Consider the following 17934-nt stretch of genomic DNA (forward strand, 5'->3'; position numbering starts at 1 on the left):
GCCAAAACATCATCAAAACAAATCAAAACCAACCAAAATATTCCAAAATCCCGCCAAAATGATTTAGACCCGCAAAACTCATCAAAACATTCTGAAAAGATGCCAAAACATTAGAAAACCAGCCAGAACTGATCAAAACATTCAAAAAACTTGGCAAAACATCATAAAAACAAATCATAAACCAACCGAAACATTCCAAAAACCAGCCAAAATATTCCGAAATCCGGCCAAAACATCATAAAAACAAATCATAACCAACCGAAACATTCCAAAAACCCGACAAAGTAGTTTAGAACCCGCCAAAACTCATCAAAACATTCTGAAAAGATGCCAAAATACTAGAAAACCAGTCTGAAGTGATCGAAACTTTCAATAACTAGCCAAAACATAATCAAAACAAATGAAAGCAAACCAAAACATTCCAAATACCCGCCAAAAGATTTTAAAACCCGCCAAAAGGAATCCAAACATTCCAAAACCTGCCAAGACAATATAAACAACACAAGAGAAAACAAAACATTCTAAAACACCACCAAAACATTCTGAAAACCCGCCAAAACATCATAAAAACAATTCAAAACCAACCAAAAAATAAGAGGAACACGGCAACATATTGGCAAGCAAGAGACAGAGAGCGCGGCACCTTCTAGGAGGCCAAGAAGGAAGCCGCACAACACCTGCACTGTGTCTGCAACTTTCAAACTGCTAGAAGCTAGTGGCTTGCCACTGGCCTGCCTCTTCAATTGCCATTAGCATTCCAATGGAAGCTATTCTTGGACAACTTTGCTCTGCTTGCTGCTAGTTCTGCCCCAGCCTACCATAGATAACCTTGCTCTTCCCTTGAGGCTCTGAGATGCCAAGAACTTGTCAACTTCAAAGGGCGGGCCGGGCTACATCTACTCAGCTGCCACAGTTTCTCCGTGCTAGACCTAGTGGGAAAGCATTTTGCTGAGAGGCAGAAGGCAAGAAACACAGAATACGGAGACGCGGAGCTGTCCCAAGTGCCGCTGCCAGGCGTCTTTCCGCAGAAGGAGCGCCCCGGAGCGCACCGCAACCGGCACCGTCATCTCTGCGCAAAGAGCCAAAATATTTTAAAACCCGCCAAAACTCATCCAAAACTATTTTCAAACCCGCCAAAATAGAAAACCAGACAGAAGTGATCAATACATTCGAAAAAACCTCACAAAACATGATAAAGCCCACCAAAGCTAATCCAAACACATCAAAAACTGGGCTAAACAGAATCAAAACAAATCAAAACAAACCTAAACCTTCTAAAAACCCGCCAAAATAATTCAAAACCCGTCAAAACTAATCAAAACCTTCCGAATACCCGTTAAAAAACATTCCAAATACCCGCCAAAATATTTTAAAACCCGCCAAAAGGAATCCAAACATTCCAAAACCTGCCAAGACAATATAAACAACACAAGAGAAAACAAAACATTCTAAAACCCAACCAAAACATTCCGAAAACCCGCCAAAACATCATCAAAACAAATCAAAACCAACCAAAATATTCCAAAAACCCGCCAAAATGATTTAGACCCGCAAAACTCATCAAAACATTCTGAAAAGATGCCAAAACTTTAGAAAACCAGCCTGAACGGATCAAAACATTCAAAAAACTTGGCAATGCATCATAAAAACAAATCAAAACCAACCAAAACATTCCAAAAACGCGACAAAATAGTTTAGAACCCGCAAAAACTCATCAAAACATTCTGAAAAGATGCCAAAATACTAGAAAACCAGTCTGAAGTGATCGAAACTTTCAATAACTTACCAAAACATAATCAAAACAAATGAAAGCAACCCAAAACATTCCAAATACCCGCCAAAAGATTTTAAAACCCGCCAAAAGGAATCCAAACATTCCAAAACCTGCCAAGACAATATAAACAACACAAGAGAAAACAAAACATTCTAAAACACCACCAAAACATTCTGAAAACCCGCCAAAACATCATAAAAACAATTCAAAACCAACCAAAAAATAAGAGGAACACGGCAACATATTGGCAAGCAAGAGACGGAGAAGGCGGCACCTTCTAGGAGGCCAAGAAGGAAGCCGCACAACACCTGCACTGTGTCTGCAACTTTCAAACTGCTAGAAGCTAGTGGCTTGCCACTGGCCTGCCTCTTCAATTGCCATTAGCATTCCAATGGAAGCTATTCTTGGACAACTTTGCTCTGCTTGCTGCTAGTTCTGCCCCAGCCTACCATAGATAACCTTGCTCTTCCCTTGAGGCTCTGAGATGCCAAGAACTTGTCAACTTCAAAGGGCGGGCCGGGCTACATCTACTCAGCTGCCACAGTTTCTCCTTGCTAGACCTAGTGGGAAAGCATTTTGCTGAGATGCAGAAGGCAAGAAACGCAGAATACGGAGACGCGGAGCTGTCCCAAGTGCCGCTGCCAGGCGTCTTTCCGCAGAAGGAGCGCCCCGCAGCGCACCGCAACCGGCACCGTCGTCTCTGCGCAAAGAGCCAAAATATTTTCAAACCCGCCAAAACTAATCCAAAAATATTTTCAAACCCGCCAAAATAGAAAACCAGACAGAAGTGATCAATACATTCGAAAAAACCTCACAAAACATGATAAAGCCCACCAAAGCTAATCCAAACACATCAAAAACTGGGCTAAACAGAATCAAAACAAATCAAAACAAACCTAAACCTTCTAAAAACCCGCCAAAATAATTCAAAACCCGTCAAAACTAATCAAAACCTTCCGAATACCAGTTAAAAAACATTCCAAATACCCGCCAAAATATTTTAAAACCCGCCAAAAGGAATCCAAACATTCCAAAACCTGCCAAGACAATATAAACAACTCAAGAGAAAACAAAACATTCTAAAACCCAACCAAAACATTCCGAAAACCCGCCAAAACATCATCAAAACAAATCAAAACCAACCAAAATATTCCAAAATCCCGCCAAAATGATTTAGACCCGCAAAACTCATCAAAACATTCTGAAAAGATGCCAAAACATTAGAAAACCAGCCAGAACTGATCAAAACATTCAAAAAACTTTGCAAAACATCATAAAAACAAATCATAAACCAACCGAAACATTCCAAAAACCAGCCAAAATATTCCGAAATCCGGCCAAAACATCATAAAAACAAATCATAACCAACTGAAACATTCCAAAAACCCGACAAAGTAGTTTAGAACCCGCCAAAACTCATCAAAACATTCTGAAAAGATGCCAAAACACTATCAAACCAGTCTGAAGTGATCGAAACTTTCAATAACTTACCAAAACATAATCAAAACAAATGAAAGCAACCCAAAACATTCCAAATACCCGCCAAAAGATTTTAACACCCGCCAAAAGGAATCCAAACATTCCAAAACCTGCCAAGACAATATAAACAACACAAGAGAAAACAAAACATTCTAAAACACCACCAAAACATTCTGAAAACCCGCCAAAACATCATAAAAACAATTCAAAACCAACCAAAAAATAAGAGGAACACGGCAACATATTGGCAAGCAAGAGACAGAGAGCGCGGCACCTTCTAGGAGGCCAAGAAGGAAGCCGCACAACACCTGCACTGTGTCTGCAACTTTCAAACTGCTAGAAGCTAGTGGCTTGCCACTGGCCTGCCTCTTCAATTGCCATTAGCATTCCAATGGAAGCTATTCTTGGACAACTTTGCTCTGCTTGCTGCTAGTTCTGCCCCAGCCTACCATAGATAACCTTGCTCTTCCCTTGAGGCTCTGAGATGCCAAGAACTTGTCAACTTCAAAGGGCGGGCCAGGCTACATCTACTCAGCTGCCACAGTTTCTCCTTGCTAGACCTAGTGGGAAAGCATTTTGCTGAGATGCAGAAGGCAAGAAACGCAGAATACGGAGATGCGGAGCTGTCCCAAGTGCCGCTGCCAGGCGTCTTTCCGCAGAAGGAGCGCCCCGGAGCGCACCGCAACCGGCACCGTCATCTCTGCGCAAAGAGCCAAAATATTTTCAAACCCGCCAAAACTCATCCAAAAATATTTTCAAACCCGCCAAAATAGAAAACCAGACAGAAGTGATCAATACATTCGAAAAAACCTGACAAAACATGATAAAGCCCACCAAAGCTAATCCAAACACATCAAAAACTGGGCTAAACAGAATCAAAACAAATCAAAACAAACCTAAACCTTCTAAAAACCCGCCAAAATAATTCAAAACCCGTCAAAACTAATCAAAACCTTCCGAATACCCGTTAAATACATTCCAAATACCCGCCAAAATATTTTAAAACCCGCCAAAAGGAATCCAAACATTCCAAAACCTGCCAAGACAATATAAACAACACAAGAGAAAACAAAACATTCTAAAACCCAACCAAAACATTCCGAAAACCCGCCAAAACATCATCAAAACAAATCAAAACCAACCAAAATATTCCAAAATCCCGCCAAAATGATTTAGACCCGCAAAACTCATCAAAACATTCTGAAAAGATGCCAAAACATTAGAAAACCAGCCAGAACTGATCAAAACATTCAAAAAACTTTGCAAAACATCATAAAAATAAACCATAAACCAACCGAAACATTCCAAAAACCTGCCAAAATATTCCGAAATCCAGCCAAAACATCATAAAAACAAATCATAACCAACCGAAACATTCCAAAAACCCGACAAAGTAGTTTAGAACCCGCCAAAACTCATCAAAACATTCTGAAAAGATGCCAAAATACTAGAAAACCAGTAAGAAGTGATCCAAACTTTCAATAACTTGCCAAAACATAATCAAAACAAATGAAAGCAGACCAAAACATTCCAAATACAAGCCAAAATATTTTAAAACCCGCCAAAAGGAATCCAAACATTCCAAAACCTGCCAACACAATAAAAACAACTCAAGAGAATACAAAACATTCTAAAACACCACCAAAACATTCTGAAAACCCGCCAAAACATCATCAAATCAAATCAAAACCAACCAAAATATTCCGAAAACCGCCAAAATAATTTAGACCCGCAAAACTCATCAAAACATTCTGAAAATTGCCAAAACATTAGAAAACCAGCCAGAACTGATCAAAACATTCAAAAAACTTGGCAAAACATCATAAAAACAAATCAAAACCAACCAAAACATTCCAAAAACCTGACAAAATAGTTTACAACCTGCCAAAACTGATCAAAACATTCTGAAAAGATGCCAAAATACTAGAAAACCAGTCAGAAGTGATCAAAACTTTCAATAACTTGCCAAAACATAATCAAAACAAATGAAAGCAAACCAAAACATTCCAAATACCCGCCAAAATATTTTAAAACCCGCCAAAACTAATCCAAACGTTCCACAACCTGCCAACACAATAAAAACAACACAAGAGAAAACAAAACATTCTAAAACACCACCAAAACATTCCGAAAACCCGCCAAAAGATCATCAAAACAAATCAAAACAAACCAAACAATAGGAGGAACACGGCAACATATTGGCAAGCAAGAGACGGAGAGTGCGGCACCTTCTAGGAGGCCAAGAAGGAAGCCGCACAACACCTGCACTGTGTCTGCAACTTTCAAACTGCTAGAAGCTAGTGGCTTGCCACTGGCCTGCCTCTTCAATTGCCATTAGCATTCCAATGGAAGCTATTCTTGGACAACTTTGCTCTGCTTGCTGCTAGTTCTGCCCCAGCCTACCATAGATAACCTTGCTCTTCCCTTGAGGCTCTGAGATGCCAAGAACTTGTCAACTTCAAAGGGCGGGCCGGGCTACATCTACTCAGCTGCCACAGTTTCTCCTTGCTAGACCTAGTGGGAAAGCATTTTGCTGAGATGCAGAAGGCAAGAAACGCACAATACGGAGACGCGGAGCTGTCCCAAGTGCCGCTGCCAGGCGTCTTTCCGCAGAAGGAGCGCCCCGGAGCGCACCGCAACCGGCACCGTCGTCTCTGCGCAAAGAGCCAAAATATTTTCAAACCCGCCAAAACTAATCCAAAAATATTTTCAAACCCGCCAAAATAGAAAACCAGACAGAAGTGATCAATACATTCGAAAAAACCTGACAAAACATGATAAAGCCCACCAAAGCTAATCCAAACACATCAAAAACTGGGCTAAACAGAATCAAAACCTTCTCAAAATCCGCCAAAATATTTCAAAACCCGTCAAAACTAATCAAAACATTCCGAATACCCGCCAAAACATTCCAAATACCCGCCAAAATATTTTAAAACCCGCCAAAAGCAATCCAAACATTCCAAAACCTGCCAACACAATAAAAACAACTCAAGAGAATACAAAACATTCTAAAACACCACCAAAACATTCCGAAAACCCGCCAAAACATCATCAAATCAAATCAAAACCAACCAAAATATTCCGAAAACCGCCAAAATAATTTAGACCCGCAAAACTCATCAAAACATTCTGAAAATTGCCAAAACATTAGAAAACCAGCCAGAACTGATCAAAACATTCAAAAAACTTGGCAAAACATCATAAAAACAAATCAAAACCAACCAAAACATTCCAAAAACCTGACAAAATAGTTTACAACCTGCCAAAACTGATCAAAACATTCTGAAAAGATGCCAAAATACTAGAAAACCAGTCAGAAGTGATCAAAACTTTCAATAACTTGCCAAAACATAATCAAAACAAATGAAAGCAAACCAAAACATTCCAAATACCCGCCAAAATATTTTAAAACCCGCCAAAACTAATCCAAACGTTCCACAACCTGCCAACACAATAAAAACAACACAAGAGAAAACAAAACATTCTAAAACACCACCAAAACATTCCGAAAACCCGCCAAAAGATCATCAAAACAAATCAAAACAAACCAAACAATAGGAGGAACACGGCAACATATTGGCAAGCAAGAGACGGAGAGTGCGGCACCTTCTAGGAGGCCAAGAAGGAAGCCGCACAACACCTGCACTGTGTCTGCAACTTTCAAACTGCTAGAAGCTAGTGGCTTGCCACTGGCCTGCCTCTTCAATTGCCATTAGCATTCCAATGGAAGCTATTCTTGGACAACTTTGCTCTGCTTGCTTCCAGTTCTGCCCCAGCCTACCATAGATAACCTTGCTCTTCCCTTGAGGCTCTGAGATGCCAAGAACTTGTCAACTTCAAAGGGCGGGCCGGGCTACATCTACTCAGCTGCCACAGTTTCTCCTTGCTAGACCTAGTGGGAAAGCATTTTGCTGAGATGCAGAAGGCAAGAAACGCACAATACGGAGACGCGGAGCTGTCCCAAGTGCCGCTGCCAGGCGTCTTTCCGCAGAAGGAGCGCCCCGGAGCGCACCGCAACCGGCACCGTCGTCTCTGCGCAAAGAGCCAAAATATTTTCAAACCCGCCAAAACTAATCCAAAAATATTTTCAAACCCGCCAAAATAGAAAACCAGACAGAAGTGATCAATACATTCGAAAAAACCTGACAAAACATGATAAAGCCCACCAAAGCTAATCCAAACACACCAAAAACTGGGCTAAACAGAATCAAAACCTTCTCAAAATCCGCCAAAATATTTCAAAACCCGTCAAAACTAATCAAAACATTCCGAATACCCGCCAAAACATTCCAAATACCCGCCAAAATATTTTAAAACCCGCCAAAAGCAATCCAAACATTCCAAAACCTGCCAACACAATAAAAACAACTCAAGAGAATACAAAACATTCTAAAACACCACCAAAACATTCCGAAAACCCGCCAAAACATCATCAAATCAAATCAAAACCAACCAAAATATTCCGAAAACCGCCAAAATAATTTAGACCCGCAAAACTCATCAAAACATTCTGAAAATTGCCAAAACATTAGAAAACCAGCCAGAACTGATCAAAACATTCAAAAAACTTGGCAAAACATCATAAAAACAAATCAAAACCAACCAAAACATTCCAAAAACCTGACAAAATAGTTTACAACCTGCCAAAACTGATCAAAACATTCTGAAAAGATGCCAAAATACTAGAAAACCAGTCAGAAGTGATCAAAACTTTCAATAACTTGCCAAAACATAATCAAAACAAATGAAAGCAAACCAAAACATTCCAAATACCCGCCAAAATATTTTAAAACCCGCCAAAACTAATCCAAACGTTCCACAACCTGCCAACACAATAAAAACAACACAAGAGAAAACAAAACATTCTAAAACACCACCAAAACATTCCGAAAACCCGCCAAAAGATCATCAAAACAAATCAAAACAAACCAAACAATAGGAGGAACACGGCAACATATTGGCAAGCAAGAGACGGAGAGTGCGGCACCTTCTAGGAGGCCAAGAAGGAAGCCGCACAACACCTGCACTGTGTCTGCAACTTTCAAACTGCTAGAAGCTAGTGGCTTGCCACTGGCCTGCCTCTTCAATTGCCATTAGCATTCCAATGGAAGCTATTCTTGGACAACTTTGCTCTGCTTGCTGCTAGTTCTGCCCCAGCCTACCATAGATAACCTTGCTCTTCCCTTGAGGCTCTGAGATGCCAAGAACTTGTCAACTTCAAAGGGCGGGCCGGGCTACATCTACTCAGCTGCCACAGTTTCTCCTTGCTAGACCTAGTGGGAAAGCATTTTGCTGAGATGCAGAAGGCAAGAAACGCACAATACGGAGACGCGGAGCTGTCCCAAGTGCCGCTGCCAGGCGTCTTTCCGCAGAAGGAGCGCCCCGGAGCGCACCGCAACCGGCACCGTCGTCTCTGCGCAAAGAGCCAAAATATTTTCAAACCCGCCAAAACTAATCCAAAAATATTTTCAAACCCGCCAAAATAGAAAACCAGACAGAAGTGATCAATACATTCGAAAAAACCTGACAAAACATGATAAAGCCCACCAAAGCTAATCCAAACACACCAAAAACTGGGCTAAACAGAATCAAAACCTTCTCAAAATCCGCCAAAATATTTCAAAACCCGTCAAAACTAATCAAAACATTCCGAATACCCGCCAAAACATTCCAAATACCCGCCAAAATATTTTAAAACCCGCCAAAAGCAATCCAAACATTCCAAAACCTGCCAACACAATAAAAACAACTCAAGAGAATACAAAACATTCTAAAACACCACCAAAACATTCCGAAAACCCGCCAAAACATCATCAAATCAAATCAAAACCAACCAAAATATTCCGAAAACCGCCAAAATAATTTAGACCCGCAAAACTCATCAAAACATTCTGAAAATTGCCAAAACATTAGAAAACCAGCCAGAACTGATCAAAACATTCAAAAAACTTGGCAAAACATCATAAAAACAAATCAAAACCAACCAAAACATTCCAAAAACCTGACAAAATAGTTTACAACCTGCCAAAACTGATCAAAACATTCTGAAAAGATGCCAAAATACTAGAAAACCAGTCAGAAGTGATCAAAACTTTCAATAACTTGCCAAAACATAATCAAAACAAATGAAAGCAAACCAAAACATTCCAAATACCCGCCAAAATATTTTAAAACCCGCCAAAACTAATCCAAACGTTCCACAACCTGCCAACACAATAAAAACAACACAAGAGAAAACAAAACATTCTAAAACACCACCAAAACATTCCGAAAACCCGCCAAAAGATCATCAAAACAAATCAAAACAAACCAAACAATAGGAGGAACACGGCAACATATTGGCAAGCAAGAGACGGAGAGTGCGGCACCTTCTAGGAGGCCAAGAAGGAAGCCGCACAACACCTGCACTGTGTCTGCAACTTTCAAACTGCTAGAAGCTAGTGGCTTGCCACTGGCCTGCCTCTTCAATTGCCATTAGCATTCCAATGGAAGCTATTCTTGGACAACTTTGCTCTGCTTGCTTCCAGTTCTGCCCCAGCCTACCATAGATAACCTTGCTCTTCCCTTGAGGCTCTGAGATGCCAAGAACTTGTCAACTTCAAAGGGCGGGCCGGGCTACATCTACTCAGCTGCCACAGTTTCTCCTTGCTAGACCTAGTGGGAAAGCATTTTGCTGAGATGCAGAAGGCAAGAAACGCACAATACGGAGACGCGGAGCTGTCCCAAGTGCCGCTGCCAGGCGTCTTTCCGCAGAAGGAGCGCCCCGGAGCGCACCGCAACCGGCACCGTCGTCTCTGCGCAAAGAGCCAAAATATTTTCAAACCCGCCAAAACTAATCCAAAAATATTTTCAAACCCGCCAAAATAGAAAACCAGACAGAAGTGATCAATACATTCGAAAAAACCTGACAAAACATGATAAAGCCCACCAAAGCTAATCCAAACACACCAAAAACTGGGCTAAACAGAATCAAAACCTTCTAAAAATCTGCCAAAATATTTCAAAACCCGTCAAAACTAATCAAAACATTCCGAATACCCGCCAAAAGATTCCAAATACCCGCCAAAATATTTTAAAACCCGCCAAAAGCAATCCAAACATTCCAAAACCTGCCAACACAATAAAAACAACTCAAGAGAATACAAAACATTCTAAAACACCACCAAAACATTCCGAAAACCCGCCAAAACATCATCAAATCAAATCAAAACCAACCAAAATATTCCGAAAACCGCCAAAATGATTTAGACCCACAAAACTCATCAAAACATTCTGAAAAAATGCCAAAACATTAGAAAACCAGCCAGAACTGATCAAAACATTCAAAAAACTTGGCAAAACATCATAAAAACAAATCAAAACCAACCAAAACATTCCAAAAACCTGACAAAATAGTTTACAACCTGCTAAAACTGATCAAAACATTCTGAAAAGATGCCAAAATACTAGAAAACCAGTCTGAAGTGATCGAAACTTTCAATAACTTGCCAAAACATAATCAAAACAAATGAAAGCAAACCAAAACATTCCAAATACCCGCCAAAATATTTTAAAACCCGCCAAAACTAATCCAAACGTTCCACAACCTTCCAAGACAATAAAAACAACACAAGAGAAAACAAAACATTCTAAAACACCACCAAAACATTCCGAAAACCCGCCAAAAGATCATCAAAACAAATCAAAACAAACCAAACAATAGGAGGAACACGGCAACATATTGGCAAGCAAGAGACGGAGAGCGCGGCACCACGGCACCTTCTAGGAGGCCAAGAAGGAAGCCGCACAACACCTGCACTGTGTCAGCAACTTTCCAACTGCTAGAAGATAGTGGCTTGCCACTGGCCTGCCTCTTCAATTGCCATTAGCATTCCAATGGAAGCTATTCTTGGACAACTTTGCTCTGCTTGCTGCTAGTTCTGCCCCAGCCTACCATAGATAACCTTGCTCTTCCCTTGAGGCTCTGAGATGCCAAGAACTTGTCAACTTCAAAGGGCGGGCCGGGCTACATCTACTCAGCTGCCACAGTTTCTCCTTGCTAGACCTAGTGGGAAAGCATTTTGCTGAGATGCAGAAGGCAAGAAACGCACAATACGGAGACGCGGAGCTGTCCCAAGTGCCGCTGCCAGGCGTCTTTCCGCAGAAGGAGCGCCCCGCAGCGCACCGCAACCGGCACCGTCGTCTCTGCGCAAAGAGCCAAAATATTTTCAAACCCGCCAAAACTAATCCAAAAATATTTTCAAACCCGCCAAAATAGAAAACCAGACAGAAGTGATCAATACATTCGAAAAAACCTGACAAAACCTGATAAAGCCCACCAAAGCTAATCCAAACACACCAAAAACTGGGCTAAACAGAATCAAAACAAGTCAAAACCTTCTAAAAACCCGCCAAAATATTTCAAAACCCGTCAAAACTAATCAAAACATTCCGAATACCCGCCAAAACATTCCAAATACCCGCCAAAATATTTTAAAACCCGCCAAAAGGAATCCAAACATTCCAAAACCTGCCAACACAATAAAAACAACTCAAGAGAATACAAAACATTCTAAAACCCAACCAAAACATTCCGAAAACCCGCCAAAACATCATAAAAACAAATCAAAACCAACCAAAAAATTACGAAAACCCGCCAAAATAATTTAGACCCACAAAACTCATCAAAACGTTCTGAAAAAATGCCAAAACATTAGAAAACCAGCCAGAACTGATCAAAACATTCAAAAAACTTGGCAAAACATCATAAAAACAAATCAAAACCAACCAAAACATTCCAAAAACCCAACAAAATAGTTTACAACCTGCCAAAACTGATCAAAACATTCTGAAAAGATGCCAAAATACTAGAAAACCAGTCAGAAGTGATCGAAACTTTCAATAACTTGCCAAAACATAATCAAAACAAATGAAAGCAAACCAAAACATTCCAAATACCCGCCAAAATATTTTAAAACCCGCCAAAACTAATCCAAACGTTCCACAACCTGCCAACACAATAAAAACAACACAAGAGAAAACAAAACATTCTAAAACACCACCAAAACATTCCGAAAACCCGCCAAAAGATCATCAAAACAAATCAAAACAAACCAAACAATAGGAGGAACACGGCAACATATTGGCAAGCAAGAGACGGAGAGCGCGGCACCACGGCACCTTCTAGGAGGCCAAGAAGGAAGCCGCACAACACCTGCACTGTGTCAGCAACTTTCCAACTGCTAGAAGATAGTGGCTTGCCACTGGCCTGCCTCTTCAATTGCCATTAGCATTCCAATGGAAGCTATTCTTGGACAACTTTGCTCTGCTTGCTGCTAGTTCTGCCCCAGCCTACCATAGATAACCTTGCTCTTCCCTTGAGGTTCTGAGATGCCAAGAACTTGTCAACTTCAAAGGGCGGGCCGGGCTACATCTACTCAGCTGCCACAGTTTCTCCTTGCTAGACCTAGTGGGAAAGCATTTTGCTGAGATGCAGAAGGCAAGAAACGCAGAATACGGAGACGCGGAGCTGTCCCAAGTGCCGCTGCCAGGCGTCTTTCCGCAGAAGGAGCGCCCCGGAGCGCACCGCAACCGGCACCGTCGTCTCTGCGCAAAGAGCCAAAATATTTTCAAACCCGCCAAAATTAATCCAAAAATATTTTCAAACCCGCCAAAATAGAAAACCAGACAGAAGTGATCAATACATTCGAAAAAACCTGACAAAACATGATAAAGCCCACCAAAGCTAATCCAAACACACCAAAAACTGGGCTAAACAGAATCAAAACAAGTCAAAACCTTCTAAAAACCCGCCAAAATATTTCAAAACCCGTCAAAACTAATCAAAACATTCAGAATACCAGCCAAAACATTCCAAATACCCGCCAAAATATTTTAAAACCCGCCAAAAGCAATCCAAACATTCCAAAACCTGCCAACAGAATAAAAACAACTCAAGAGAATACAAAACATTCTAAAACCCAACCAAAACATTCCGAAAACCCGCCAAAACATCATAAAAACAAATCAAAACCAACCAAAAAATTCCGAAAACCCGCCAAAATAATTTAGACCCACAAAACTCATCAAAACATTCTGAAAAAATGCCAAAACATTAGAAAACCAGCCAGAACTGATCAAAACATTCAAAAAACTTGGCAAAACATCATAAAAACAAATCAAAACCAACCAAAACATTCCAAAAACCCAACAAAATAGTTTACAACCTGCCAAAACTGATCAAAACATTCTGAAAAGATGCCAAAATACTAGAAAACCAGTCAGAAGTGATCGAAACTTTCAATAACTTGCCAAAACATAATCAAAACAAATGAAAGCAAACCAAAACATTCCAAATACCCGCCAAAATATTTTAAAACCCGCCAAAACGAATCCAAACGTTCCACAACCTGCCAACACAATAAAAACAACACAAGAGAAAACAAAACATTCTAAAACACCACCAAAACATTCCGAAAACCCGCCAAAAGATCATCAAAACAAATCAAAACAAACCAAACAATAGGAGGAACACGGCAACATATTGGCAAGCAAGAGACGGAGAGCGCGGCACCACAGCACCTTCTAGGAGGCCAAGAAAGAAGCCGCACAACACCTGCACTGTGTCAGCAACTTTCCAACTGCTAGAAGCTAGTGGCTTGCCACTGGCCTGCCTCTTCAATTGCCATTAGCATTCCAATGGAAGCTATTCTTGGACAACTTTGCTCTGCTTGCTTCCAGTTCTGCCCCAGCCTACCATAGATAACCTTGCTCTTCCCCTGAGGCTCTGAGATGCCAAGAACTTGTCAACTTCAAAGGGTGGGCCGGGCTACATCTACTCAGCTGCCACAGTTTCTCCTTGCTAGACCTAGTGGGAAAGCATTTTGCTGAGATGCAGAAGGCAAGAAACGCAGAATACGGAGACGCGGAGCTGTCCCAAGTGCCGCTGCCAGCCGTCTTTCCGCAGAAGGAGCGCCCCGGAGCGCACCGCAACCGGCACCGTCGTCTCTGCGCAAAGAGCCAAAATATTTTCAAACCCGCCAAAACTAATCCAAAAATATTTTCAAACCCGCCAAAATAGAAAACCAGACAGAAGTGATCAATACATTCGAAAAAACCTCACAAAACATGATAAAGCCCACCAAAGCTAATCCAAACACACCAAAAACTGGGCTAAACAGAATCAAAACCTTCTCAAAATCCGCCAAAATATTTCAAAACCCGTCAAAACTAATCAAAACATTCCGAATACCCGCCAAAAGATTCCAAATACCCGCCAAAATATTTTAAAACCCGCCAAAAGCAATCCAAACATTCCAAAACCTGCCAACAGAATAAAAACAACTCAAGAGAATACAAAACATTCTAAAACCCAACCAAAACATTCTGAAAACCCGCCAAAACATCATAAAAACAAATCAAAACCAACCAAAATATTCTGAAAACCCGCCAAAATAATTTAGACCCACAAAACTCATCAAAACATTCTGAAAAAATGCCAAAACATTAGAAAACCAGCCCAAACTGATCAAAACATTCAAAAAACTTGGCAAAACATCATAAAAACAAATCAAAACCAACCAAAACGTTCCAAAAACCTGACAAAATAGTTTACAACCTGCCAAAACTGATCAAAACATTCTGAAAAAATGCCAAAATACTAGAAAACCAGTCAGAAGTGATCGAAACTTTCAATAACTTGCCAAAACATAATCAAAACAAATGAAAGCAAACCAAAACATTCCAAATACCCGCCAAAATATTTTAAAACCCGCCAAAACTAATCCAAACGTTCCACAACCTGCCAAGACAATAAAAACAACACAAGAGAAAACAAAACATTCTAAAACACCACCAAAACATTCCGAAAACCCGCCAAAAGATCATCAAAACAAATCAAAACAAACCAAACAATAGGAGGAACACGGCAACATATTGGCAAGCAAGAGACGGAGAGCGCGGCACCACGGCACCTTCTAGGAGGCCAAGAAAGAAGCCGCACAACACCTGCACTGTGTCAGCAACTTTCCAACTGCTAGAAGCTAGTGGCTTGCCACTGGCCTGCCTCTTCAATTGCCATTAGCATTCCAATGGAAGCTATTCTTGGACAACTTTGCTCTGCTTGCTGCTAGTTCTGCCCCAGCCTACCATAGATAACCTTGCTCTTCCCTTGAGACTCTGAGATGCCAAGAACTTGTCAACTTCAAAGGGCGGGCCGGGCTACATCTACTCAGCTGCCACAGTTTCTCCTTGCTAGACCTAGTGGGAAAGCATTTTGCTGAGATGCAGAAGGCAAGAAACGCAGAATACGGAGACGCGGAGCTGTCCCAAGTGCCGCTGCCAGGCGTCTTTCCGCAGAAGGAGCGCCCCGCAGCGCACCGCAACCGGCACCGTCGTCTCTACGCAAAGAGCCAAAATATTTTCAAACCCGCCAAAACTAATCCAAAAATATTTTCAAACCCGCCAAAATAGAAAACCAGACAGAAGTGATCAATACATTCGAAAAAACCTCACAAAACCTGATAAAGCCCACCAAAGCTAATCCAAACACACCAAAAACTGGGCTAAACAGAATCAAAACAAGTCAAAACCTTCTAAAAACCGGCCAAAATATTTCAAAACCCGTCAAAACTAATCAAAACATTCCGAATACCCGCCAAAACATTCCAAATACCCGCCAAAATATTTTAAAACCCGCCAAAAGCAATCCAAACATTCCAAAACCTGCCAACACAATAAAAACAACTCAAGAGAATACAAAACATTCTAAAACCCAACCAAAACATTCTGAAAACCCGCCAAAACATCATAAAAACAAATCAAAACCAACCAAAATATTCCAAAAACCCGCCAAAATAATTTAGACCCACAAAACTCATCAAAACATTCTGAAAAAATGCCAAAACATTAGAAAACCAGCCAGAACTGATCAAAACATTCAAAAAACTTGGCAAAACATCATAAAAACAAATCAAAACCAACCAAAACGTTCCAAAAACCTGACAAAATAGTTTACAACCTGCCAAAACTGATCAAAACATTCTGAAAAGATGCCAAAATACTAGAAAACCAGTCAGAAGTGATCGAAACTTTCAATAACTTGCCAAAACATAATCAAAACAAATGAAAGCAAACCAAAACATTCCAAATACCCACCAAAATATTTTAAAACCCGCCAAAACTAATCCAAACGTTCCACAACCTGCCAAGACAATAAAAACAACACAAGAGAAAACAAAACATTCTAAAACACCACCAAAACATTCCGAAAACCTGCCAAAAGATCATCAAAACAAATCAAAACAAACCAAACAATAGGAGGAACACGGCAACATATTGGCAAGCAAGAGACGGAGAGCGGGGCACCACGGCACCTTCTAGGAGGCCAAGAAAGAAGCCGCACAACACCTGCACTGTGTCAGCAACTTTCCAACTGCTAGAAGCTAGTGGCTTGCCACTGGCCTGCCTCTTCAATTGCCATTAGCATTCCAATGGAAGCTATTCTTGGACAACTTTGCTCTGCTTGCTGCTAGTTCTGCCCCAGCCTACCATAGATAACCTTGCTCTTCCCTTGAGGCTCTGAGATGCCAAGAACTTGTCAACTTCAAAGGGCGGGCCGGGCTACATCTACTCAGCTGCCACAGTTTCTCCTTGCTAGACCTAGTGGGAAAGCATTTTGCTGAGATGCAGAAGGCAAGAAACGCACAATACGGAGACGCGGAGCTGTCCCAAGTGCCGCTGCCAGGCGTCTTTCCGCAGAAGGAGCGCCCCGCAGCGCACCGCAACCGGCACCGTCGTCTCTGCGCAAAGAGCCAAAATATTTTCAAACCCGCCAAAACTCATCCAAAAATATTTTCAAACCCGCCAAAATAGAAAACCAGACAGAAGTGATCAATACATTCGAAAAAACCTGACAAAACATGATAAAGCCCACCAAAGCTAATCCAAACACACCAAAAACTGGGCTAAACAGAATCAAAACCTTCTCAAAATCCGCCAAAATATTTCAAAACCCGTCAAAACTAATCAAAACATTCCGAATACCCGCCAAAAGATTCCAAATACCCGCCAAAATATTTTAAAACCCGCCAAAAGCAATCCAAACATTCCAAAACCTGCCAACAGAATAAAAACAACTCAAGAGAATACAAAACATTCTAAAACCCAACCAAAACATTCTGAAAACCCGCCAAAACATCATAAAAACAAATCAAAACCAACCAAAATATTCTGAAAACCCGCCAAAATAATTTAGACCCACAAAACTCATCAAAACATTCTGAAAAAATGCCAAAACATTAGAAAACCAGCCCGAACTGATCAAAACATTCAAAAAACTTGGCAAAACATCATAAAAACAAATCAAAACCAACCAAAACGTTCCAAAAACCTGACAAAATAGTTTACAACCTGCCAAAACTGATCAAAACATTCTGAAAAGATGCCAAAATACTAGAAAACCAGTCAGAAGTGATCGAAACTTTCAATAACTTGCCAAAACATAATCAAAACAAATGAAAGCAAACCAAAACATTCCAAATACCCGCCAAAATATTTTAAAACCCGCCAAAACTAATCCAAACGTTCCACAACCTGCCAAGACAATAAAAACAACACAAGAGAAAACAAAACATTCTAAAACACCACCAAAACATTCCGAAAACCCGCCAAAAGATCATCAAAACAAATCAAAACAAACC

This window comes from Passer domesticus, chromosome 3, assembly GCF_036417665.1.
Source record: "Passer domesticus isolate bPasDom1 chromosome 3, bPasDom1.hap1, whole genome shotgun sequence".
Taxonomy (NCBI): Eukaryota; Metazoa; Chordata; class Aves; order Passeriformes; family Passeridae; genus Passer; species Passer domesticus.